At 38.8% G+C, this 24,883-nt stretch overlaps 1 protein-coding gene and 1 pseudogene across 10 annotated transcripts in view; one reads left to right on the top strand and one right to left on the bottom strand.

Moving 5' to 3' along the window:
• FANCC (FA complementation group C) overlaps positions 1-24,883 on the top strand; it is a 275,913-nt gene that overhangs the window by 4,671 nt on the left and 246,359 nt on the right. For 3 of the 10 annotated variants that reach the window (XM_081802923.1, XM_081802925.1, XM_081802926.1), the window contains exon 1: positions 13,565-15,956. The exons of 3 other annotated variants lie outside the window; for them this stretch is intronic. The gene's annotated coding sequence lies outside the window, so the exon portion shown is untranslated. Of the gene's footprint in view, positions 1-4,504; positions 4,519-4,617; positions 4,669-5,820; positions 5,842-13,564; positions 15,957-24,883 lie in introns of those variants that run through there. 4 more of the 10 variants (XM_081802922.1, XM_081802918.1, XM_081802917.1 and 1 more) reach the window with 3 other exon arrangements.
• Positions 21,215-21,288, bottom strand: LOC115942683 (U4 spliceosomal RNA; annotated as a pseudogene).

Genomic DNA, 24,883 nt, shown 5'->3' with positions numbered 1-24,883 from the left:
CTTTAGCCAGTGACCAAGTGTTTGTTGTTGGGCTGCTATTGCCTTAGGACTGGGTTTGGCAAGTTTTCCCAGTTCCAGAGGAAGATGTCTAATCATTCGTTCATTGTCATGGAAGTCCACAAAAGGGGTAAAGTACCCTTCTGATGGAGGCAAATCCAAAGTCACATATGCCTCCTGGGAGTTACCTTTTAATGTGGCAGTGAAGTTTTAATGGGGAAAACCTATGCAAGGCTTCAGATTTATTGTGGATGTCCCTGGGGACAGTTAGAAATCCTAGTATTCATTGGCTCCCCCCCCCCCCCCCGGTCTAAACATTCATAGGCCCAGTGATTCACCACAGACAAAGATAAAACCACGTAGTGCACATAAGACTCCTACTATGGTTTGATTATTAATAATGGTGTTAATTGAGATTATTCAGTTGGCCCTTTTGAGCCTAGGGTCACTGGTATTTAGGCAATAATTAGGGAGAAACGGTCTTGTTCTGTGGACTTGGTTCTTGAAGGCTGTATAGAAGGGGGTTATTTTGCTACAGCAAGCAAACGTGAGGTAGTAGTAAGAATGGGGAACTGTATAAGTGCAGTGGGTGTAATTAGTTGCATTGAGAGTTATGACAGGGGACAGGTCAAAGCAAGGTATGGGGAAAACCTGGTTGTAGAAGTTTGACTCAGAAAGAAATACCCTCTCCTCCCTCCCCCTCCAGCAACCCTCAGTTTGTTTCTTATGATTAAGAGTCTCTTATGGGGGGATTGGGTAGCTGGGTGATGTAATGAGCACTGGGTATTATATAAGACTGATGAATCACTGACCTCTACCTACAAACCAGTAATACGTTATATGTTAATTAATTGGATTTTAAAATTTGAATTTTAAAAAAGGTTGTTTGAAAAAAAAAAAAGAAAGAAAGACCCTGAAGGGTGAGGGTCTAGTTAGTGGTTGCATTGGAGATGAAGGAAAAGTTGGCTACAGGAAAGACTAAAGGTTCACAGCTGTCATGGACAGATCCAGGTTTCTGATGACATCCAACAGTGGGAAATGTTTTCCCCTTTTGCCAGGAATCAGGAAATATATGGTGTCTCTCCCAATCGTATGGGGGCCTAAAATGTGGGGTGACCTGATGGGGTGGAAGCTAGCAGTTTGGACAATGAAAGGATTCACCTGAGGGAGAACAGAGGCGTTAGAAGTTTATTTAATACACCGCGAGGGAGCAGCGGGCAAGACAGTAAAGGAGAGACTGTCTGCCACGAGGTAGTGGGTGGGGGCTGTTTTTAAAGGTAGGAGGAGAGGAGGTACGGGGACATGGAATATTCCCTTTTTTGGTAACTGTGCCTGATTGTAAGTAGCCCTTTGGTCAGTTAGGGCTTATGGGTATTTTGAGGTGGGTGGCCAGGTGGTTGCTGTGGGCCCTTCTGCAGAAGCAGAAAGGGGAGAATGTACAGGTCTACCCTCATCATGTTGGGAAAACTCTGCTTCGGCTGTTGTTGGCTTCAGTTCCTGGAAATCCTTAATTTTAGGTCACCATTTGGTGTGCAGGTTTAGTCAGGGTTTGAGGCTTTCTTTAGATGAGACACATGGATCCAGGAGTCAACTCCATGGAGTTTGCTAGCACAAGAATTGGTCGTAATTACCTTTCTAGTGTGGTTGAAGAGAGTCTTTTTGGAGATGTCCTTTCTAATAAATGAAATCCCCAGGTTACAGGGTGTGGTGTTTGGGGGTCTTCATCTCCTGGGAACATGTTGTGAAAAGATTGCTCTGTTAGCGCATTATTGTTTTCAAGGGATGTAATTAGACCTTTGCGATACTGAAATATATCTCCTTTTATTAGGTGTGGGTCAAAAAATGTCGAAGCTAGATGCATAGGGCACTCAATAATTATCTCAAAGGTGAGAACTTGTGGGTTCCAAAGGGGGTGGATCTGAGATTAGGAAGGACTAAGGCAGTTCTTTTGGCCAGGGTATTTGGAAGTTTTCCACAAATTTTGCCAGTTGAGTTTTTTTTTAGTGCTGCTGGTTTGTTCACTTAGTCCTGAAGACCGAGGATAGTAAGTGAAAGATGTGAAGGATGATAAGTAACAGTGAAAATGCTACAGAACTGGCCAGACATCACAGACTCACCATAATATTTGACCCAATAAAGTGAGTTTCTTAGTCACCGTAGGGCTTAAGAGGGGTTCCTCAGGTAGGGATTTTTTTTCCCCCCAGTAGAATTTTAGCTACTGAAGAGCAAAGTAGCTTGTCTACATGGAAAGGTTTTGACCCAGTGGGAGGACATGAATCATTGCCAAGACATATTTGTACCCATGAGATGGGGGTAGCTGAATAAAGTCCATTTTCCAAACCTCGAATGGTTCATTAGGCAATTTAAAGTGCCCAGGAGCAGTGAGGATAGGTTTTCCCGGATTGTGTTTTGGGCAGTTGGGGCAATCACAGTAGGCCTTTTTTGTGGCTTTGTTAGTATTTCCCCACTAGTATTGAAGAGGAAAATTATCCAGAGCAGACCCAGGCCGGCAGGCCCCAGAAGGTGGAAAGTTACTAGCAATACTAGGAGATAACCAGAAGCCCCGCTTGAGCAAGAGATAACCAGCCATTTCTGCTTTAGACAGGCTTCCCGCCACAAGCTTCCTGCACTGCCCTAACTACTGTTCCCGCCTAAAAAGCACCCCTCTCCCTGCCAATTTAAACCCTCCTACCGGCAGTCAGCACAGCCCTTGGTACCTGACTCCCTGCACTGCCCTATAAAAGCTCTGTAACCCCGCTACCTGGGGCCCAGAATTTTGAGTGCGAGCTCGTCTGGGTCCACCAACTTAAAATAAACCCAGGTTCTCCTACTTCTCTGAGTGTCGCTTGGTTTCTCACCTTTCCATAACAGTATTGATTCAGAAACCTATCATTTTATCCATAGACCACTGGTTGAGTGCATGTACAGTGGTCAATAATGGAAACTTTAAAAATAAACTCAAAATGGATTAAAGACCTAAATGTGAGACCTGAAACCATAAAATTCCTAGAAGAAAACAGGCAGTAATTTCTTTGACATTGGCCATAGAAATATTTTTCTAGATATGTCTCCTGAGGCAAGGGAAACAAAAGCAAAAATAAACTATTGGGATTACATCAAAATAAAAGGCTTTTGCACAGTGAAAGAAACCATCAACAAAACAAAAAGGCAGCCTACTAAATGGGAGAAGATATTTGCAAATGGCATATGCAATAAAGGGTTAATATCTGAACTATATACAGAGCTTATACAATTCAACTCCAAAAAAAATCCAATGAAAAATGGGCAGAGGACCTGAATAGACATTCCTCCAAAGAAGACATACAGATGGCCAACAGACATATGAAAAGATGCTCAACATCACTAGCCATCAAAGAAATGCAAATCAAACCCACCATGGGATATCACCTCACACCTGTCAGAATGGATAAAATTAAAAAGACAGGAAATAACAATTGTTCATGAGGATGTGGAGGAAAAGGAACCCTTGTGCACTGTTGGTGGGTATGCAGATTTGTGTAACCATTGTGAAAAACAGTATGGAGTTTCCTCAAAATATTAAAAATAGAATTATCGAATGATTCAGTAATCCCACTACTGCTATTTACCCAAAGAAAATGAAAACATATGTATTTTGAAAAGATACATGCACCCTATGTTTATTGCAGCATTATTTACAATAGCCAAGATACGGAAACAACCCATGTCCATTGATAGATGAATGGTTGAAGGTGTACACACACACACACACACACACACACACACAGGAATATTAATCAGCCATAAAGAAGAGATCTTTCCATTTGCAGCAACATGGATGTACCTAAAGGGTGTAATGTTGAGTGAAACAAGTCAGGCAGGAAAAGACATACCATATGATTTTACTCTTACATGGAATTTAAGAAACAAAACAAAAACAAATGAACAAAGAAAAAAGACAAAAAAACAAGAGAAATACAGAGAACAAACTGGTGGTTACCAGAGGGGAGGTGAATGAAGGGATGAGTGAAATAAATTAAGGGAATTAAAAGGTACACTTATCTTGATGAATATTGAACAGTGTATAGTAGTGTTGAATCATTGTATTATACACCTGAAACTAATATAACATATGTTTATTGTATGTTAATGAATTATTTATTTTTAAGATTTTATTTATTTGAAAGAGAGAGAATGAGAGAGAGAGCACATGGGGGGGGAGGGTCAGAGGGAGAAGCAGACTCCCCGCGGAGCAGGGAGCCGATGTGGGGCTTGATTTGGGGCCTCCAGGATCATGACCTGAGTCAAAGGCAGTCACTTAACCGACTGAGCCACTCAGGAGCCCCTATTGTACGTTAATTTAAAAAGGGAATAAGAAAATAGAATTACAGAATTTCTGGTGGGGCTGAGTTTTTGTTTGGCCCAAAACACAAGTTTCTCTTTTTATCATACCAGCCACCGTTTGATTGCCAATATTGTTTTTCCTTTTCTGGTGCTGATTGTTGGTGTCTCTCTTCAATTTCTCCAGGCTACCCTCTGGAGGTGAGTTCCTTTGGACCATAACAGAGGTTTGACTTTTGGACCCTTTGAGGGTAGCATTTTTTGGGAAATGTCAGTGAGGTGATTTCCTTTACCTTTCAGAGAGTCAAGCTTAGAATGCCCCCTGGACCTTAATAATAGCCAAAGCAGCAGGTAAGAATATGGCATCCAATAATTACTGAAGGTAAGGCCCATTTTTAATTTTATCTCTGCTGGAAGTAAAAAAGCCACGTTGTTTATATAACATTCCAAAATCGTGAGCCACTCCAAAGACATGTCTACCCTCAGTGCAAATGTTGCAATTTTGCACTTGCCTAGGATACAGGCCTAAAGAGTGCATATAATTTGCCTTGACGGGCTGAAATAGCCAAAGGCAAAGGTGCTGCTTCAATTATTTCAAAAGTTGATATTGCATACTCAGCACAATATTTACCATTTTCATCTTTCAAATAAGATCCATCAGTGAACCATGAAAAGTCAGTGTTATCTGAAGTTTTCTGTAAATCATCATGTGGGTCGGAAGGTGATTTGTTAGTATTTTGCAGTTGTTGGGGCTTTCATCAGTAGAGGAGGGGAGAAGATTAGCAGGATTAAGGTAACTATAGTGAACAAGAGTGATCTAAGGGGCAGTTAACATGATGATTTCATAGGAAGTGAAATGGCTTAATGAAAGATGTTGAGTATGATGAGAGTTAAGAAGAGCTTTGACAACATGTGGCCCAAAGATGGTTAAAGGGGATCCCATGATTATTCCCTCAGTGGCCTTTACAAGAAGGGCAGTAGCAGGTATAGCTATGAGGAACGGGGATATCCCTGGGCTACAGGATTTAGTTGTTTTCTATAATATCCTGTGGGTTGGTGGTGATCCTTTTGTTTTTGGGTGAGTACCCCAAGGGCATTCCCTTTTTCATATACAACAAAGAAAGAGAGTTGATAATTGGGGTGTCCAAGGGCCAGGGGATGGTTATTAAACCAAATCTTTTAAGATTTGAAAAATCATGTCATCTCAATCTTCCTAGGTTTAGATGTTTTTAAACAAGGTTTATAAGGGTTGGGCCATAAGGGAAAAGTTGGGGATCCAGTTGCAACAGTAGACTGCCAACCTGAGAAAACCTCACAGCTGATGTTTGGTTTTGGGCTTTGAGAAGTTCAGGGTGCCATGAAGCCTGTGTGATCTTAGATGCAGTCCTTGTTCTAAGGTTAAATGTCCTAAGTATCAAATTTAAGTTTGAACAAATTTTAATTTTTTTAAAGAGACTTTCTATCCCTTTTTGGCTTGGAGTTTTAGCAGATGGATGCTATCTTCTTGGGAAGAGGAGCGGAGAAGTAAGTCATCCACATGTTTAAGTGGAGTCTCCAGGGAACTTGATTCATCTGGGTCAGTCTTTAAAGCTTGTAAGAAAAAAGGGCTTTCCATGAAACTCTGGGGCATTACTGTCCAGGTATACTGCTGTTCTTCCCAAGTAAAGGCAAAAAGATATTTACTAGTTTTATTTACTGGGATACTGAAGAAAACACTACATAAATCAATCATGGAAGAAAATTTGCTCTCAGTAGGGATGGAAGCAAATAAGGTGGGATTGGGGACAACAGAGTGGCAAAGCGATGACAATATTGTTTATGGCTTGGAGGTCTTGATGAGCCTCCATCCATGGCCATTTGGTTTCTTCACAGGTAAAATGGTGTTGCAGTGCCTGGTGCAGGGGATAATGAGGCCCTGAGTCTTATAGCCTTCTGTTATTGGCTTAATGCCTTGAAGGGCCTCTGTTTATTAGGGTATTGGTTAATTCTGGGGAGAGATTTTGAAGAATCTGTTTGGATCTTTAACAGGAGGTGCACTGTGGATTCTGTAAATATCAGTTGGGGATTTTGCCATGGAGAGGATGGTAGCTGATCCATTAGAGACAAATGATTAGTGTCCTTGGAATAGATATATTGATATCAGAGATGGAGCAAATAAGAGATATTGAAGGGTCATTTGACTTATCTAGTTAGCTATTTTGGTTCCTGCTGTCAAATTCTAGAATTATTTCCACCTTTTGGAAGAAAAATCCCAGCATGATATTTTTCTAAGAGATCTTGGCCCAATAAATAAATAAGGTCAGAGAAACTAAGGAGAAAAGGTTGGGTATCTCTAAAGGCCTAAGCAAAAAGGTATAGGTTTAGAGATAGGAACCTGTTGAGATTTATTAGAGACTCCCGCTATTTGAACTGTTTTAGTACTCTGAGGCAGCAGCTGTTTAATGGCAGTGGAGTTGAGCACTGAGGAGTGTAGCTTTAGTATCAGTAGGTACAGAGAGATTCATTCCCCATCTGGAGAGTGGTTTCTCCAGGTCAATTAAGGGAAAGGACTGGAATAGTCCCTGGAGTTTGGAGTTCCATCACTGGGGATTAGAACATTGGCTGGATAGAGGGCTGAAGGTGCCTGGAGCACTTAGGCTTGTAGCAGTCTTTCTTCCAATATTTTGGCTTTTTGCAATAATGGCAGAGACCAGGACGGTTTTGGTTTTATTTAGGATCCTTCATTTGTTGGAGTTCAAATGAAGGGGTTTATGGGTCTTTCTTTTATTTGAATCATCTAAGATGTAGGTGACCTTGTTTGCTAAATCAGCTCAATCTGCAGTAGAGATACTTTTTCATTCCATCCTGGTCCTTTTAACTAGAGTAAAAAAATCCCAGTTCAGCCTGTTAATGAACATAGAGTTAACTGCTATCCAGGTGGACTCAATATCCAAAGCAAGACCAGAATTTTCTTTAAAGATAATTTGGAGCTGGCTCTAATAATCATGCATGGGCTCATTGGGCTTCTGGGTACAAGCCTGAATCATATTCCAATCAGCTGGCTTTGGGAAAGCCCTGAGAATTACCAAAAGGAGTCAGTTGGCAATTCCCCAAGCCTGATCATATATATGGCAGCAAGGGTTTCTTTGTACTTATGTTGTAATTCTAGGCTTCTTGGGATCATTCCTTTTGGTAGTTGGGCCTGGCCTTTCCTAACAAGCATATGGTATAAACCAGAGAAACCAGGCTGATAAGTTTGAATGACTGTACTAAATTCCTCAGCAAATTTATGGGGATCTTCAGTTACTTTGGGAAAATCTTTGACTATGGCTTGTAATTCAACTTTAGTCCAGGTAACATAAGAAATTAAGGGTTTAGCATTTGGATTGACAGAGGGTCTGATTTTAAAGGGGCAGGTTTTAATAGTTTCAGGGGAGCAGGAAGTGAGAGATTTTGAGAAAAAGAAAAGTTTAGTGAGGGGATCAGAATGAGAAAGTGGAGGGTATAAAGAAGATGGGGGTGGTGCAGGAGGAAAAGAAGCTGGCAGCAGAGACAAAGAGCACAAGGGAGGGGAAAAAGAGGCCTTAGAAGCTTTTTTCGGTCTTCTTTCAATTGTTCACCTTAGTTAATTTGGAAATGATATTTTGTAAAGAGATGATTTTAAAATCTTGGATACATTTGGAAGCCTCCAGGTACCAATTAAGATAGGGATCCCATTTAGTCTGTTTAATTTCGGAGCTATGGTCTTCTAATTTGGTTCTGAAAAATATGAGTTTGGGTGATTGAAGGTTCCCCATGATGGCCATTGGAGTTGTAAGTTACCTTTGGGCATTGGAGTTGTAAGTTATCTTTGGGCATTTGAGTTGTAAGTTATCTGTAAGTTGTCCTACTTAGTTAAGGATGCACAAGAGGAGGGACTGTAGTTTTTGAACATAAAACTGGGATCCCTGAAGGAGGACCCTCTTGAGAGAATTTAGAGGATTGGGATCTTCTCATACTTCAAAACCAGAGGTTCAGAATATAAATGAGTATCACTAAAAGGACTATACCTTCAAGAAAACAGATCACCAATAAAATTGGAGAGCTCAACCAAAAGGAGGGAGCTTGAATCTGAGAGAAGACTTATCAAACTGAAAGGAAGAAGACAACTCAAGCAGAGAGTATGAGGGGTACAAGTGGGTGCCACATGTGGCTCTAGGGATCATTAGTTCCTCTAGGGTTCATTGCCTTCGGATCCCACTTCTGACACCATGAAATGTCAACCTTTTTAAAAATGTAAGTGATCAGCCAGCAAAATCAGGTTTATTTGGAAATAGCAGAGGAATTGCAGTTCAAGAGAAGGAAACTATGGTGAACCTTAGGCAAATCCTGAGAACAGTGGAGGAGAGGATCCTTTTATAGAGGAAAGGAGGAATTTGGAGGGATAGTTTTGAACAAAGTTTGTTGGAAGACTGAGAGTTCAGCTGCAATAAATGGGTCTATGTGAGCGCCCTCCTTTCATGGCTTCCTCGTTCCAATTTTAACTTAGGTTTCCTTAACACATTTTCACAGTTGATTGTCTTATTATTGGGTTGTAAGTATTCTTTGTATATCTCAGTAGAAGCCCATTATCAGACACATGTTTTGCAAATAATTTCTCTCATTCTGTTACTTGTCTTTTCATTCTCTTCATGGTATCTTTTGAAGTACAAAAGTTTTAATTTTGAGGAAGTCCATTTTATCAATTTTTTTTCTTTTTTTGGATCATATCTTAGGTTTATGATTAATTTCCATAAACTTTTGTGTATGGTATGAGATAGGGATCCAAATTCATCTTTTTTGTACGTGTATATCCAGTTATGCTAGCACTATTTGTTGAAAAAAACCTTCCCCCACTTTTATCAAAAATCAATTTGCTGTATGGGTACCTGGATGGCTCACTTGGTTGTGTCTAGCTCTTGGTTTCAGCTCAGGTCAGGATCTCAGGGTCATGAAATCAAGACCTTTGTCAGTCTCCATACTCAGCACAGAGTCTGTTTGAGACTCTCTCCTTCTCCCTCTACTCCTCACCCCACATATGCACGCAAGCTCTCAGTTTTTCTCAAGTAAATAAATAAAATCTTAAAAAAAATCAGTTGACCATTAATTATTCCTAGACTCTCATTTCTGTTTCAGTGATCTGCATGCCTGTTTTTATACCAGCACCACACTGTCTTAATTATGGTAGCTTTGTAGTAAATTTTGAAATTGGGTAATAAAAGTCTTCCATTGTTTTTGTTCTTTTTCACATTATTTTGGCTATTCTGGGTTCCTTACATTTCCATGTTAAGTTTTGGTATCATCTTGTCATTTTTTTCCCCCAAAAAGCCTGCTGATTTTGATAGAAATTGCATTGACTCTCTAGATCCCTTTTGGGGGAGATATGTAATAACATGAATATGGAATGTCTTTTCATTTGTTTAGATCTTTAATTTCTTTGAGCATTTTTTTGTAATTATCATTGTACAAGTCTTGCCCTTCTTTTGTTAGTTTTATTTCTTAGTGTTTCCTTTTTGATGCTATTGTGAGTAGAATTGTTTTTCATATTTCAATTTTGGATTGCTCATTGCCAGAATATGAAAATACAAATACACTTGTTTTTTTTGTATATTGACCTAGTATCATGCAACCTTGTTTATTACTTCAGGCAGGTTTTTTGTGAATTCCTTAGAGTTTTCTGCATACACTCATGTCATCTGTCAATATAGACAATTTTATTTTTCCCTTTGCATTTGGGTGCCCTTTTTTTTTTTTTGGCCTAAAACTTCCAGTACATTGCTGAATGGAAGTGGGGAGAGTGGACATTTCTTGATTTGTTTCTGATCTTAAGGGAAAAGCATCTAATATTTTACCAGTAGGTATGATGTTAGGTATTAAGTTTTTCCTTAATGATCTTTATCAGGTTGAGGAACTTTCCTTCCTATATTGTTGAGAGTTCTTATCATGAATAAATCTTGGATACACAAAATAAAGAGTTGTAAAAGAAGATATCAAAACATAAAATGTTTGCGGGGGGGATAGTGAAAATGAGAGTTTTTAGCATGCCTTCAAACTTAAGTTGCTACCAACATAAAATAGACTGTTATATATGTAGGCTGTTATATGTGAACTTCAGGGTATCCAGAAAGCAAAGACCTGTTAATACATGTACAAAAGATAACGAGAAATGAATGTAAATATAACACTACGGAAAGTGATCAAACCACAAGGGAAGAGAATAAGAAAGGAAAAGAGAGGAACTACAAAAAACAGCCAGAAAACAATTAACAAATGGCAATAAGTGCATACTTATCAATAATTACCTTAAAAGTAGGTGGATTAAATTCTCCAATCAAAAGGCCTAGAGTGCCTAAATGGATTTAAAAAAAACAACAACAAGACTCATTTAAATAACTGTTAGAACTAGTAAATGAATTCAGTAAAATTGCATGTTACAAAATCAATATGCAGAAATCTGTTGCATTTCTATACATGAGTAATGAAGTATCAGAAAGAGAAGAAACCCCATTTATAATTGTAAATAAAAGAAAAAAATACGAATAAATTTTTAAAAAGATTTATTTATTTTAGAGAGAGGGGAGCATGCAAGCAGGGGGAAGGGCAGAGGGAGAGGGAGAGAGAGAATCCTTAAGCAGATTCCCTGTTGAGTGTGGAACCGGACATGGGACTCGAACTCAGGACCCTGAGATCATGACCTGAGCTAAAATCAAGACTCAGACACTTAACTAATTGAGCCACCAAGGTGCCCCTACCTATGAATAAATTTAACCAAGAAGGTGAAAGATCTGTACACTGTAAACTATAAGACCTTGATGAAAGAAATTGAGGAAGATACAAATAAGGGGAAGATATTCCATGCTCATGGATTAGAAGAATTAATACTGTTTAAAATGTCCATACTACCCAAAGCAATCTGTAGATTCAGTGCAGTCCCTGTCAAAAACGTTTCAATATTTTTCACAGAAATAGAACAAATAATTTAAAGATTTGTGTGGAACCACAAAAGACCCTGAATAGCCAAAGCAATCTTGAGAAAGAACAACAAAGCTGGAGGTATCATGCTTTCTGATTTCAAACTGTACTACAAAGCTATGGTAGTCAAAACATATGTTATTGACATAAAAACAGGCACATTGATGGAACAGAATAGCCCAGATTAAACCTACACACCTATGGTCAATTAATTTCTGAAAAGGAGCCAAGCATTGCAATGGGGAAAGTCTCTTCAAAAATGGTGTTGGTAAAACTGGACAACCACATGCAAAAGAACGAAACTAGAGCACTATCGTATACGGTACACAAAAATTAACTCAAAATGGATTAAAGGCGGGGCGCCTGGGTGGCTCAGTTGGTTAAGCGACTGCCTTGGCTCAGGTCATGATCCTGGAGTCCCGGGATCGAGTCCCGCATCGGGCTCCCTGCTCGGCGGGGAGTCTGCTTCTCCCTCTGACCCTCCTCCCTCTCATGCTCTCTGTCTCTCATTCTCTCTGTCTCAAATAAATAAATAAAATCTTTAAAAAAAAATGGATTAAAGGCTTGAATGTAAGACCTGAAATCATAAAATTTAATTTTTGGATTTGATTTCAAAAGCAAAAATGAACAGTCGGGAGTACATCAAACTGAAAAGCTTCTGCACAGCAAAAGAAACCATCAAAATGAAAAGGCAACCTACTGAATGAGAGAAAATATTTGCAAATCATACATCTGTTAGGGGGTTAACATCCAAAATATATACAGAACTCAAGCAAGTCAATAGCAAAGAAGCCGAACATTTTCATTGAAAAATGGGCAGTGTATCTGAACAGACATATTTCCAAAGAAAATATATAAGTGGCCAACAAGCTCATGAAAAGATGTTCTACATCACCATCAAGGAAATGCAAATTAAAACCACAGTGGTATATTACTTCACACCTGTTAGAGTGGCTATTATTAAAAAAAAAGTTTGAGAGAATGTGGAGAAAAGGGAACCCTTGTGCACAGCTGGTGGGAATGTAAATTGGTGCAGCCACTAAACAAAACAGTATGGAGCTTCCTTATAAAATTAGGAATAGAACTACCATATGATCCAGCTGTTCCACTTCTTGGTATTTATTTGAAGATGAAAACACTAATTAAGAAATATATTGCATACCGTGTTCATTGCAGTTATTATTTACAGTAGCCAAGATAGGGAAACAACAAGAATATTCATCAGTAGATGAATGGAAAAAGAAGATGTGGTATATAGACAATGGAATACCGCTCAGCCATAAAAAAGAATGAAAGCATGCCATTTGCACCAACATGGATGGATCTGAGGGTATTATGCTAATGAAATAAGTCAGAGAAAGACAAGTTTATGACTTTATTTATATATGGAATCTAAAAAATGAAACAAGAAACAAAACAAAAACTCCAGATATGGAGAATAGATTGGGGTTATCAGAACGGCAGTTGGTTATGGGGTGGATGAAATGGGTAAACAGAGCAATGATACGGTGATGCATAGTAACTAGACTTACTGTAGTGTGTACAAAGATCAAATCATGGTGTGTGTATGAAGCTGAAGTTAATATAACATTACAAACCAATTGTAGCTTAAGAAAAAAAAAATGAACCTTGTTGAATATATCGACATAAGTCATAGCATAATTGAAGCATTAAAAAAAGTCACCAAAGTTCTTTTTTACCTTGTAATGGTATTTTACATACATCCGTATAAAACAAACATGGTAGAGATAATAAAGCAGAGAACAGATCTGCTTTGAAGTTAAGTTTTGTGTGGCTTGCATGATGTTTAAGAGTTTTCTAATCACTAACATTTAAACACCAAGCAGTTTCACCTTTAAAAACCCATATTTTCTAGGTTTTTATTAAGGCAGTAGGACAACTAAATCTGACTTTTCCTTTGCCAGCAGCTGGCAGGAACTAAGTTCTGGCTGTCTTTGGATGATGCTTTGTCTCCCAGTAGCCTCAAGCCCTTTTGATTGCTTTACTCATTTAACTGACCCATTCTGGACATTTGAATTTATGACCTTTGTCTAAAGTAATTTAGTAACACTTGAATCATTTTGAAGTGCATTCAGTTGTCAAAGTTATAGCTAGGGGAAGAAATGGGTAATTCTGAACAAAATAGAGTGGAGGCTTTTCAAAAAATTAATTTTGACCAGGATTAGGAATTCCTGAGAGCCCAAAAAGAGGATAGTGCTGAAGAACTTGTGGGGTTACTTCTGTTTGTGCAGCTTTTATTTATTTTTTTGTTTGTTTGTGCAGCTTTTAAATATGTCTTAGCTATTAGGGCATGATAATCTTTTCAGTTTCTAAAAGAGCCGGGCATTTCTGGTTGCCCAGACTCAACTTATTTTAGCAGAGAACCTTCACCTTCAATAATAACTTCTCTGTGAAATATTTACAGAGAAAAAACTGAGGTTAGTGGCAAAGCTGTTGACTGTTACCCCCAAAACTGACGCTGGTCTGGTGCTCTTCTCATTGCCCCAGCAGCCCCATGGCCAAGGATTGCTGGTGCTCCCTGTTGAAACAGTCTTAAGCAAGTCTTTGGCAGGCTTTTTTTGTTGCATTTTTCTACTGTGTAAATAAAGGTATTAGAAGAAATGCAGGCTTTTGAATACTGCCTAACCAGTTTCTGCTTGGTAACTTGCCCTGAGAGCCTCCGTGAATGCCAGCAAACAAATTAGATCCACAGTGTATTTGATATGCATATCTTTTCCCCAAACAAAATTTGAATTCCACAAACACAAATTGAGTCATTTTCCAAATGTTTGTATAGGAATGGAAGTTTTTATCCTATCCTTCTGTAACCAATACCATAAAACTTCTGAAGGTCTATGATGCATTTGTTGTACAATGTTAATCCAAAACAAAACTTTATTCTGACCAAATTTGTAGCTATCGAGAGATACCAAACTCATTTCCATTGATCAGTACAACATGTTTGTACCAACCAGATCTAAAAAATGTGTAAAGGAGTGCCATGCTGTAAAGATCTTAATTATAGTTGTAAACACAAGTGCAGCTGTTACAAATCTAGCAAAACCTCAGATTAAACAATTTAAAATTTACTGAAGATGACATTCCAGAGCCATTTTTCATAATATAAACACTCTGGGACATGCCTTTGAAATGAGTGGGATTGTCATTAATATTAATGCCACTGAATTCAAGGCTGGGAAGTCCTTTCTTTCTGAGCTTATTTTCACTGCTAATTTTGGAATAGAATATGCTTTTAACCTGAAGTATGGCATGGTTATTCACATCCTGAAAAAATTTGATTCTGTTGCTTTCGAATTATAGGAATGCAAAAATACAGTATAAGTATTCTTTCTTTATGGTCTTTTAACTTAAATGAGTTTTTTAGAATTTGGCAAAAATTAGCTGTTAATGGAATCCAATTGCATTAGTCAATTAGAAGATAGTAAATAGTTGATATTTTAGAATCGTATCAGTTGGACAATTTAAAATGCTGTATTTAAGGAAAGAATTTTATTCTGAGTGATTTTGAGCATGTTTCTTGTGAACTTGTCTTTCAGTTAGGCTGTGGTAGGACAAGCTTTCAAAACCTGCACTATTCCAATTTGTTTTTCTCATTTTCCACTTAGTGTGATTACCAGTGAGGTATCAGTTAAGCAGTATAGTATTTTCTAGAGCTACGTTCTGTGCTTTGATTTCTTATGAAATCTTGTATGATTTTTTGGGGTTTTTTTGGTCAAATTTAAGAGTATACAGGAGTCCACTGGAGGCGCTTTGAATGGGTCAGATAGTTCTAGGAGTGGGTGTGATTGTTTTGTTTTTGTTTGCTTGTTTATTTGTGACCACATTTTATTTTAAAGATTTATTTATTTTTTTTGAGAGAGAGCAGGAGCAGGGAGAGGGACAGAGGGAGAGACTATTTCAAGCAGACTCCCTGCTGAGCAAGGAGCCCAGTTCAGGGCTTGATCCCACAACCCATGAGATCGTGACCTGAGCTGAAACCAAGAGTTAGATGCTTAACTGATTGAGCCACCAGGTACCCCTGGTGACCGCATTTTAAAATTCCATTTACTTTTACTGAATTTCTCCACTGGACTGTTGAGGAAGCATCTAAATTGGCTATTGCTAAACCATCTTTAGTCTTTGATTAAAAAGAGGCAACATTTATCAAAAGAAGGCAGTTGAGTCTCCCTTATTTACATTTGTTCTTTAATTTCTGTTAAACATTTTATGACCAGAAGAATTGAAGCCAACCATTGTCAAGTACTGTGTTGTAACCTAAAGTTAGTAACTGGAAGCACAGAGCTGATCAGAAGAACTGGCTTTTTCTATCAATATAGAAGACTGGTATACCACAATGAATGCTGTTGCTTTTGTCTCCCCCTTCTTTCTTTTTGCTTTCCTTTTTTTTTTTTAATTTAAGAGGTTGTGGAGGTTTCTTGAATTCTTTCAGCATTTACATAAAATTCTGTATTTTGAGAAGGAACTCTGAGCAGATACAAAAAGCCTCTTTCTGTTTAAAAACTTTTTTCAGTTATTGTAGGATTTTCCTTCATTATCATCCATTCTGTCCTTTCTCTGATATTATATCTTCTTTTTGTTTCTCTTTCTAGGTTTATTCCGCTTTTGGTGGTGAACATCCTCTAGTATCTTCTTAAAAGGGTGTGTGGAAGGTGAGTTATTTTCTGGTCACTGTCTATTGAATGTGTCATGATTCTAGTCACGCTTGTTTGATAGTTTGATGGATATAAAATTCCATGTTAGAAATAATTTTCCTTCAGAATTGTGAAGGCATTGTTCCATTTCCTTCTACCTTCCAATGTTTTTACAATTTTATGAAGATGTGCCATGGTGTATTATAATGCTCTTTTCATCCATTGTGTTGAACTCTTTCAGTTTGGAGCCTCTTGTTCTAAGAAAATTTGTGTTCACTGTATCCTCTCTTCCGTTTTCTTTGGAGCCCCTTTATTTGGAATTTGACTTCCAGGACTGATACTCTTTACCTTCTTCCTGTTTTCCATCACATTGTGTTTTTGCTTTACCTTTCAGACATTTTTTTCAACTTTAAATTCTTTTCTGTTGAGTTTATTTCTAGTATTTTATGTTTAATTTCCAAGATCATTCTCTGAATGTTCATTTTGTTAATATTTTCTCATTTCATGGATATAGTATTATCTTCTCTGTACTATAAAGATACAAATGTTGGGGCGCCTGGGTGGCTCAGTCGTTAAGCATCTGCCTTCAGCTCAGGTCATGATCCCAGGGTGCTGGGATCGAGTCTCGCATCGGGCTCCCCGCTCTGCGGGAAGCCTGCTTCTCCCTCTTCTACTCCCCCTGCTTGTGTTCCCTCTCTCGCTGTGTCTCTCTCTGTCAAATAAATCAATAAAAAAAATCTTTAAAAAAAAAAAAAAAGATACGAATGTTACGACTTTTCGAAAAAGTTTTTAAAGTCTCTTCCTTTCCCCATGTAACTTCCATGTTGTTTTTTATCTGTATATTTTTTAAATATAAATTTAGTTAATTAACATATAGTGTATTATTAGTAGCAGAGGTAGAGTTCAGTGATTCATCAGTCTTACATAATACCCAGTGTTCATTACATCATGTGCCTTCTTTTTTTTTTTTTTTTTTAAGATTTTTATTTATTTATTTGAGAGAGAGAGAGAATGAGAGAGAGCACATGAGAGGGAGGAGGGTCAGAGGGAGAAGCAGACCCCTTGCCGAGCAGGGAGCCCGATGCGGGACTCGATCCAGGGACTCTAGGATCATGACCTGAGCTGAAGGCAGTCGCTTAACCAACTGAGCCACCCAGGTGCCCCATCATGTGCCTTCTTAATGTCCATCACCCAGTTACCCTATCTCCTCCAACAACCCTCAGTTTGTTTCCTATGACTAAGGGTCTCTTATAGTTTGTCTCCCTCTCCAATTTTCTCTTGTTATATTTTCCCCTCCCTTCCCCTGTGATCCTCTGTTTTGTTTCTTAAATTCCACATATGAGTGAGATCATATGATAATTATCTTTCTCTGAATGACTTATTTCGCTTAGCATAATACCCTCTAGTTCCATCCATGTCATTGCAAATGGCAAGATTTCATTTGTTTTGATGACTGAGTAGTAGTCTATTGTGTGTATGTATATATATACATAGCACATCTTCTTTATCCATTCATCTGTCAATGGACATCTGGGCTCTTTCCATAGTTTCACTATGGTGGACATGGCTGCTATAAACATTGGGGTGGAGGTGCCCCTTCAGGTCACTACATTTGGATCTTTAGGGTAAATACCTAGTAGTGTAATTGCTGGGTCATAGGGTAGCTCTATTTTCAACTTTTTGAGGAACCTCCATGCTGTTTTCCAGAGTGGCTGCACCAGTTTGCATTCCCACCAACAGTGTAGGAGGGTTCCCCTTTCTCCACATCCCTGCCAACATCTATTGTTTCCTGACTTGTTAATTTTAGCTATTCTGACTGGTGTGAGGTGATATCTCATTGTGGTATTGATGTCGAGTGATGTTGAGCATTTTTTCATGTGTCTGTTGGCCATTTGTGTGTCTTCTTTGGAGAAATGTCTGTTCATCTCTTTTGCCCATTTCTTGACTGGATAATTTGTTCTTTAAGTTTTGAGTATGATAAGTTCTTTATAGATTTTGGATACTAGCCCTTTATCTGCTAGGTCATTTGCAAATATCTTCTCTCATTCTGTCAGTTGTCTTTTGGTTTTGTCAACTGTTTGCTGTGCAAAAACTTTTTATCCTGATGAAGTCCCAATAGTTCATTTTTACCTTTGTTTTCCTTGCGTTTGGAGATGTGTCTAGCAAGAAGTTGCTGCAGCTGAGGTCACAGAGGTTGCTGCCTGTGTTCTCCTCTAGGATTTTGATGGATTGCTATTTCACGTTTAGATCTTTGATCCATTTTGAGTCTATTTTTGTGTATGGTGTAATAAAATGGTCCAGTTTCATTCTTCTGCATGTGGCTGTCCAATTTTCCCAACACCATTTGTTGAAGAGACTGTCTTTTTTCCACTAGATATTCTTTCCTTCTTTATTGAAGATTAGTTGACCATAGAGTTGAGGTCCATTTCTGGGCTCTCTGTTCTGTTCCATTGATCCATGTGTCTGTTTTGGTGCCAGTACCATACTGTCTTGATGATGACAGCTTTGTAATAGAGCTGGAAGTCCGGCATTGTGATGCCCCCAGTTTTGGTTTTCTTTTTCAACATTCCTTTGGCTATTCGGGATCTTTTCTGGTTCCATAGCAATTTTAGGATTATTTGTTCCAGCTCTGTGAAAAAAGTGGATGGTATTTTGATGGGGATTGCATTGAATGTGTAGATTGCTCTAGGTAGCATAGACATTTTAACAATATTTGTTCTTCCAATCTATGAGCATGGAAGGTTTTTCCATTTCTTTGTGTCTTCCTCAGTTTCTTTCATGAGTGTTCTATAGTTTTCTGAATACAGATTCTTTGCCTCTTTGGTTAGGTTTATTCCTAGGTATCTTATGGTTTTGGGTGCAATTGTAAATGGGATCAACTCCTAAATTTCTCTTTCTTCTGTCCCATTGTTAGTATATAGAAATGCAACTGACTTTTGTGCATTGATTTTGTATTCTGGCACTTTGCTGCATTCCTGTATGAGTTCTAGCAATTTTGGGGTGAGTCTTTTGGGTTTTCCACTTACAGTATCATGTCATCTGCAAAGAGTGAGAGTTTGACTTCTTCTTTGCCAGTTTGGATGCTTTTATTTCTTTTTGTTGTCTGATTACTAAGGCTAGGAGTTCCAGTACTATGTTGAACAACAGTGGTGAGATTGGACATCCCTGTCGTGTTCCTGACCTTAGGGGCAAAGCTCTTAGTTTTTCTCCATTGAGGATGATATTTGCTGTGGGCTTTTTGTAGATGGCTTTTATGATACTGTGGTATGTTCCTTCTATCCCTACACTGCATAGAGTTTTAATCAAGAAAGGTTGCTGTACTTTATCAGATGCTTTTTCTGCATCTATTGAAAGGATCATATGGTTCCTGTCCTTTCTTTTATTAATGTGGTATATTACATTGATTGGTTTGCGAATGTTGAACCACCCTTGCAGCCCAGGAATAAATCCTACTTGATCGTGGTGAATAATCCTTTTAATGTACTGTTGGATCCTATTGACTAGTATCTTGGTGAGAAGTTCAACATCCGTGTACATCAGGGATAATCGGTCTGTAATTCTTTTTGGGGGGCCTTTGGTTTTGGGATCAAGGTGTAATGTGGGCCTCATAGAACGAATTTGGAAGATTTCCTTCTATTTCTGTTTTTTGAAACAGCTTCAGAAGAATAGGTATTAATTCTTTAAATGTTTGGTAGAATTCCCTTGGGAAGCCATCTGGCCCTGGACTCTTGTTTGTGGGGAGACTTTTGATTACTGCTTCAATTTCCTTGCTGGTTATCGGTCTGTTCAGGTTTTCTGTTTCTTCCTGGTTCAGTACATCTCTAGGAATATATCCATTTCTTCCAGATTGCCTATTTTGTTGGCATATATTTGCTCATAATATTTTCTTATAATTGTCTGTATTTCTTTGGTGTTGGTTGTGATCTCTCCTCTTTCATTCATGATTTTATTTATTTGTGTCCTTTCTCTTTTTCATAAGTCTGGCTGAGGGTGTGTTGATCTTACTAATTCTTTCAAAGAACCAGCTCCTAGTTTCGTTGGTGTATTCTACTGTTCCTTTGGTTTCTATTTCACTGATTTCTGTTCTAATCTTTATTAATTCTCTTCTCCTGCTGAGTTTAGGCTTTATTTGCCGTTCTTTCTCCTGCTCCTTTAGGTGTAAGGTTAGGTTGTGTATTTGAGACTTTTCTTGCATCTTGAGAAAGGCTTGTTTGCTGTATACTTCCCTCTTAGGATCGCCTTTGCTGCCTTCCAACGGTTTTGAACACTTGTGTTTTCATTTTCATTTGTTTCCCTGAATTCTTTTAATTCTACTTTAATTTCTTGGTTGACCCATTCATTCTTTACTAGGATGCTCTTTATTCTCCATGTATTTGAGTTCTTTCCAAATTCCCTCTTGTGATTGAGTTCTAGTTTCAATGCATTGCGGTCTGAAAATATGCAGGGAATGATCCCAGTCTTTTGGTACTGGTTGAGACCTGATTTGTGACCCAGGATGTGACCTATTCTGGATAATGTTCCATGTGCACTTGAGAAGAATGTGTGTTCTGTTGCTTTAGGATGGAATGCTCTGAATATATATGTGAAATCCATCTGGTCCAGTGTGTCATTCAAAGTTCTTGTTTCCTTGTTGATCTTCTGCTTAGATGATCTGTCCATTGCTGTGAGTGGGATGTTATAGTCCCCTCCTATTAATGTGTTATTATCAATGGGTTTCTTTAACTTTGTTATTAATTGTTTTTTTTATTTGGCTGCTCCCATGTTAGGGGCATAAATGTTTATAATTGTTAGCTCTTCTTTCTGGATAGACCCTTTAATTATGATATAGTGTCCTTCCTCATCTCTTGTTACAGTCTTTGGTTTAAACTCTAATTTGTTTGATAAAAGGATTGCTATCCCATCTTTCTTTTGATGTCCATTAGCATGATAAATGGTTTTCCACCCCCTCACTTTCAATCTGGAGGTGTCTTTGGGCCTAAAATGAGTCTCTTGCAGACAGCATATGGATAGGTCTTGCTTTTTTATCCGGTCTCATACCCTGTCTTTTGAATGGGGCATTTAGCCCACTTACGTTCAACTACTGAAAGATATGATTTTAGTGCCGTTTTATTACCTGTAAAGTCACTGTTTCTGTCTATTGTCTCTGTTCCTTTCTGGTCTTTGTTACTCTTCAGTTCTCTGTTCCACTTACAGGACCCCCTTTATTTCTTGCAGGGCTGGTTTGGTGATCACAAATTCTTTTATTTTCTGTTTGTCCTGGAAGCTTTTTATCGCTTTTTCTATTTTGAATTAGCAATAATCGCTCCTCGGATAAAACTCATTGGCTATGATACTGCCAGTGCGCAAAGCTGCTTTTTCTATTTTGAATGACAGCCTTGCTTTATAAAGTATTCTTGGCTGCATATTTTTCTCATTTACCACCCTGAATATATTATGCCAGTCCATTCTGGCATGCCAGGTCTCTGTGGATAGGTCTGCTGCTGTAAGCTACCCCTGTAGGTTACAGACCTCTTGTCCCAAGCCGCTTTCAGGATTTTCTCTTTGTCTCTGAGATTTGCGAACTTCGCTATTATTATATGTCCATGTATTGACCTATGTTTATTGGTTTTGAGGGGGTTTCTCTGTGCCTTCTGGACTTGGATGCCTGTTTCCTTCCCCAGGTTAGGGAAATTCTCCACTGTAATTTACTCCAATATACCTTCTGCCCCTCTCTCTCTTTCTTCTTCTTCTGGGATCCCAATTATCCTAATATTGTTTCATCTTATGGTATCACTTATCTCCCGAACTCTCCCCTTGTGATCCAGTAGTTGTTTCTCTCTCTTTTTCTCAGCTTCTGTATTCGCCATCATTTTGTCTCCTATATCACTAATTCTCTCTTCTGCCTCATTTATCCTAGCAGTTAGAGCCTCCATTTTTGATTGCATCTCATTAATAGCATTTTTTATTTTGACTTGATTAGATTTTAGTTCTTTTATGTCTCTAGAAAGGGATTCTCTAGTGTCTTCTATGCTTTTTTCAAGTCCAGCTAGTATCATTTATAATTGTTATTCTGAACTGTAGTTCTGACATCTTAGTTATATCTATACTGATTAGGTCCCTGGCAGTCAGTACTGCCTCTTCTCTTTTTTGAGATTAGTTTTTTTGTCTTGTTACTCTGTCCAGAGAATACATGATGGAGAGAACAAAATACTAAAATCACAACAACGACTCCAGAGAAATACACACTAATCATATCAGAAGGGACCCAAAACTGGAAAAAAAAAAGAAAAATTGAGAAAAGAAAAGAGAGAATATAATCAGACAGGTGAACAGAACAGAGCAATACACTGGATCCTCTCTGTATTTTGATCTGTTTGTTAGAAAACTAGATCCCAAAATTGTAAAGAAAGAAAAACTTATATACGTACAAAAAGAAAATTAAATACAATAAAAGGATAGACTATAACTGTAAAAATGAAAATTAAAAGACAAAGAAGGGGCGCCTGGGTGGCTCAGTCATTAAGCGTCTGACTTCGGCTCAGGTCATGATTTCAGGGTCCTGGGATCGAGCCCCGCATCGGGCTCCCTGCTTGGCAGGAAGCCTGCTTCTCCCTCTCCCGCTCCCCCTGCTTGTGTTCCCTCTCTCGCTGTGTCTCTCTCTGTCAAATAAATAAATAAAATCTTTAAAAAAAAAAAATAAAAGACAAAGAAAAAAGAAAGGCTATAAACAGACAGCTGAATAGAACAGAGTGATACACTATGCCTTGGGTGTCTTTTGGTCTGTTAGAAGAAACTGTATTCCAAAACTGTAACGAAAGGAAAACTTACACATATGCACATGCATATATATATATATATATATATACACACACACATACATGCACACATACAAAAACAAAAATACAATGAAGGGATGGCATGTAACTGTAAAGATGAAAATTAAAAAAGACTTTAATAAAACAATACAGAATGTAATCAGACAGCTGAAGAGAACAGAATAATACTCTAGGTTCTGAGTGTATTTTGATCTGTTAGAACAAACTGCATCCCAAAATTGTAAAGAAAGAAAATCTTATATATATACAAAAACAAAACTAAATACAATGAAAGGATAGAATGTAACTGTAAAGGGGCGCTTGGGTTGCTCAGTCAGTTAGGTGTCTGCCTTTGGCTAGGGCCATGATCCCAGCGTCCTGGGATTGAGTCCTGCATCAGGCTTTCTGCTCAGCAGGGGGTCTGCTTCTACCTCTCCCTCTGCCTGTTGCCTCCCCTGCTTTTGCTCTCTCCATCTCTCTCTCTCTGTCCGTCTCTCAAATAAATAAATAATCTTTAAAAAAAAAGAATATAACTATAAAGATGAAAATTTAAAAAGACTTAAAAAAAAAAAGAATAAGGGACACCTGGGTGGCTCAGATGGTTAAGTGTCTGCCTTCGGCTCAGGTTGTGATTCCAGGGTCCTGGGATTGAGTCCCACATCAGGCTCCCTGCTCAGTAGGTTGGTTGAAAAGGAAAGAGAAAATAATTAAAATTGAAAGACTACAGAATTGTGAGAAAAAAATCATGAATTCTATATAGTATTTCTCTCTTGCATTGGTGTTTTGCAGTTCTGTGTGATCAGTAAACTTGCTCTTATCCAGATGTTTTTGCTTATCTCCTGGGGGCAGGGGATGGTTGCGCTGATTTCTCAGGTGTCTTTGCCCCATGCAGAACTGCACCACCTCTGTGTGGGGTGGGAGGGGGGGCACCTAAGTAAGTGGCTGTGGATTACTGTATGTGGCTTTTGTTCCCTTGAAGGCTTTCTGCATCGTTTTTGAGGATGAGAATGAAAATGGCGGCCTCCCAATCTCTAGTCCTAGAGTTGAGAGCTTGCGCCCCCCACTCTTCAGTGAGCCCTCAGGAAAAGCAATCACTCCTGTTTCACTGGTCTCCATCCACACTCCTTGCTCACACAGCCTGTGATTGAGCATTTTTATCTCAGGCATGTGACCCTGTCTTGGGTCTCCTAACCCTGCAGACTACTGTGGCAAGCCGCTTGTCCCGGGGGAAGAGGGGGGTTTCACCATGGTTCTGCCGCTTGGTGGGCCCCTGCTCGGATAGTGCCAGGGTTTGTGGTTTATGGCAACACCAGGCTGAAAGCCCACTCCTGGGCTCACTGATTACAGCCGCTTTTCCTGCTTCGATATCTGGGAACTCTGCTGCACTCAGGCACCCCTGTTCTTTCTGTGAATGTGGGGATCCTGAGACTGCATTGTCCCACCTAGGATTCTGCCCCACTTCACCACCTGAGGGCCTTTTAGGCAGGGATGTCCTCCATTGGAGTAGACTTCTAAAAGTTCCGATTTTGCGCTCCGCTGTTATATCACTTTCTGGTTGCTGGTCTCCATCCCCTGTTTGCGGTACTATGGCTCTGCTCTCAGCTGTGTCTGTTGACTTGTAGTCCAGAGACCTCTTTTATCATCTCCAGAGAATAAACTACCTCTTTTTGGTCAGGTTGGGGCCTAGGCTGCCAGAGTTGGAATGAAGCTGTGGAGCTCTAACTGTATCTTAGATAGCCTTTAAACCAGTTGACTTTATTTTAGGTCTCCCTTCACATCTCCATTTCTAGATGTCCCAGATTTCTTCATTTCCTGATCCTGTTAGGAGTCCAGTGGTATAAAATGGGATGTAAAATGGGCTGGGTTTAGCTCTGTTGTTCTTCTCAGATTCTGGTTTCTCCGGTCTATTAAGTTAGTCACCATTGGTCTATCACTTTCTAGCTTGTTAAATTCTATTGCTGTTTTCTCCTTTTCTTTCCTCTTCATCCTTGTAAGTTTATGCCTTAAAAAAAAATGAAAAGTAGCAAGACTGTTGAATCTCAGATCTGTACCTCTGAAACAAATAATGCAATATATGTTAAGAAAAAAAAAAGAAGAAGAAGAAGGTAGCGGGAGGGGAAGAATGAAGCGGGGGAAATCGGAGGGGTGGAT

This window comes from Leptonychotes weddellii, chromosome 14 (genome assembly GCF_054177405.1).
Source record: "Leptonychotes weddellii isolate Sample4059 chromosome 14, ASM5417740v2, whole genome shotgun sequence".
NCBI classification, from domain to species: domain Eukaryota; kingdom Metazoa; phylum Chordata; class Mammalia; order Carnivora; family Phocidae; genus Leptonychotes; species Leptonychotes weddellii.
Note: the sequence above shows the minus strand (reverse complement) of the source record. Positions and strands in the feature narration are given on the sequence as shown.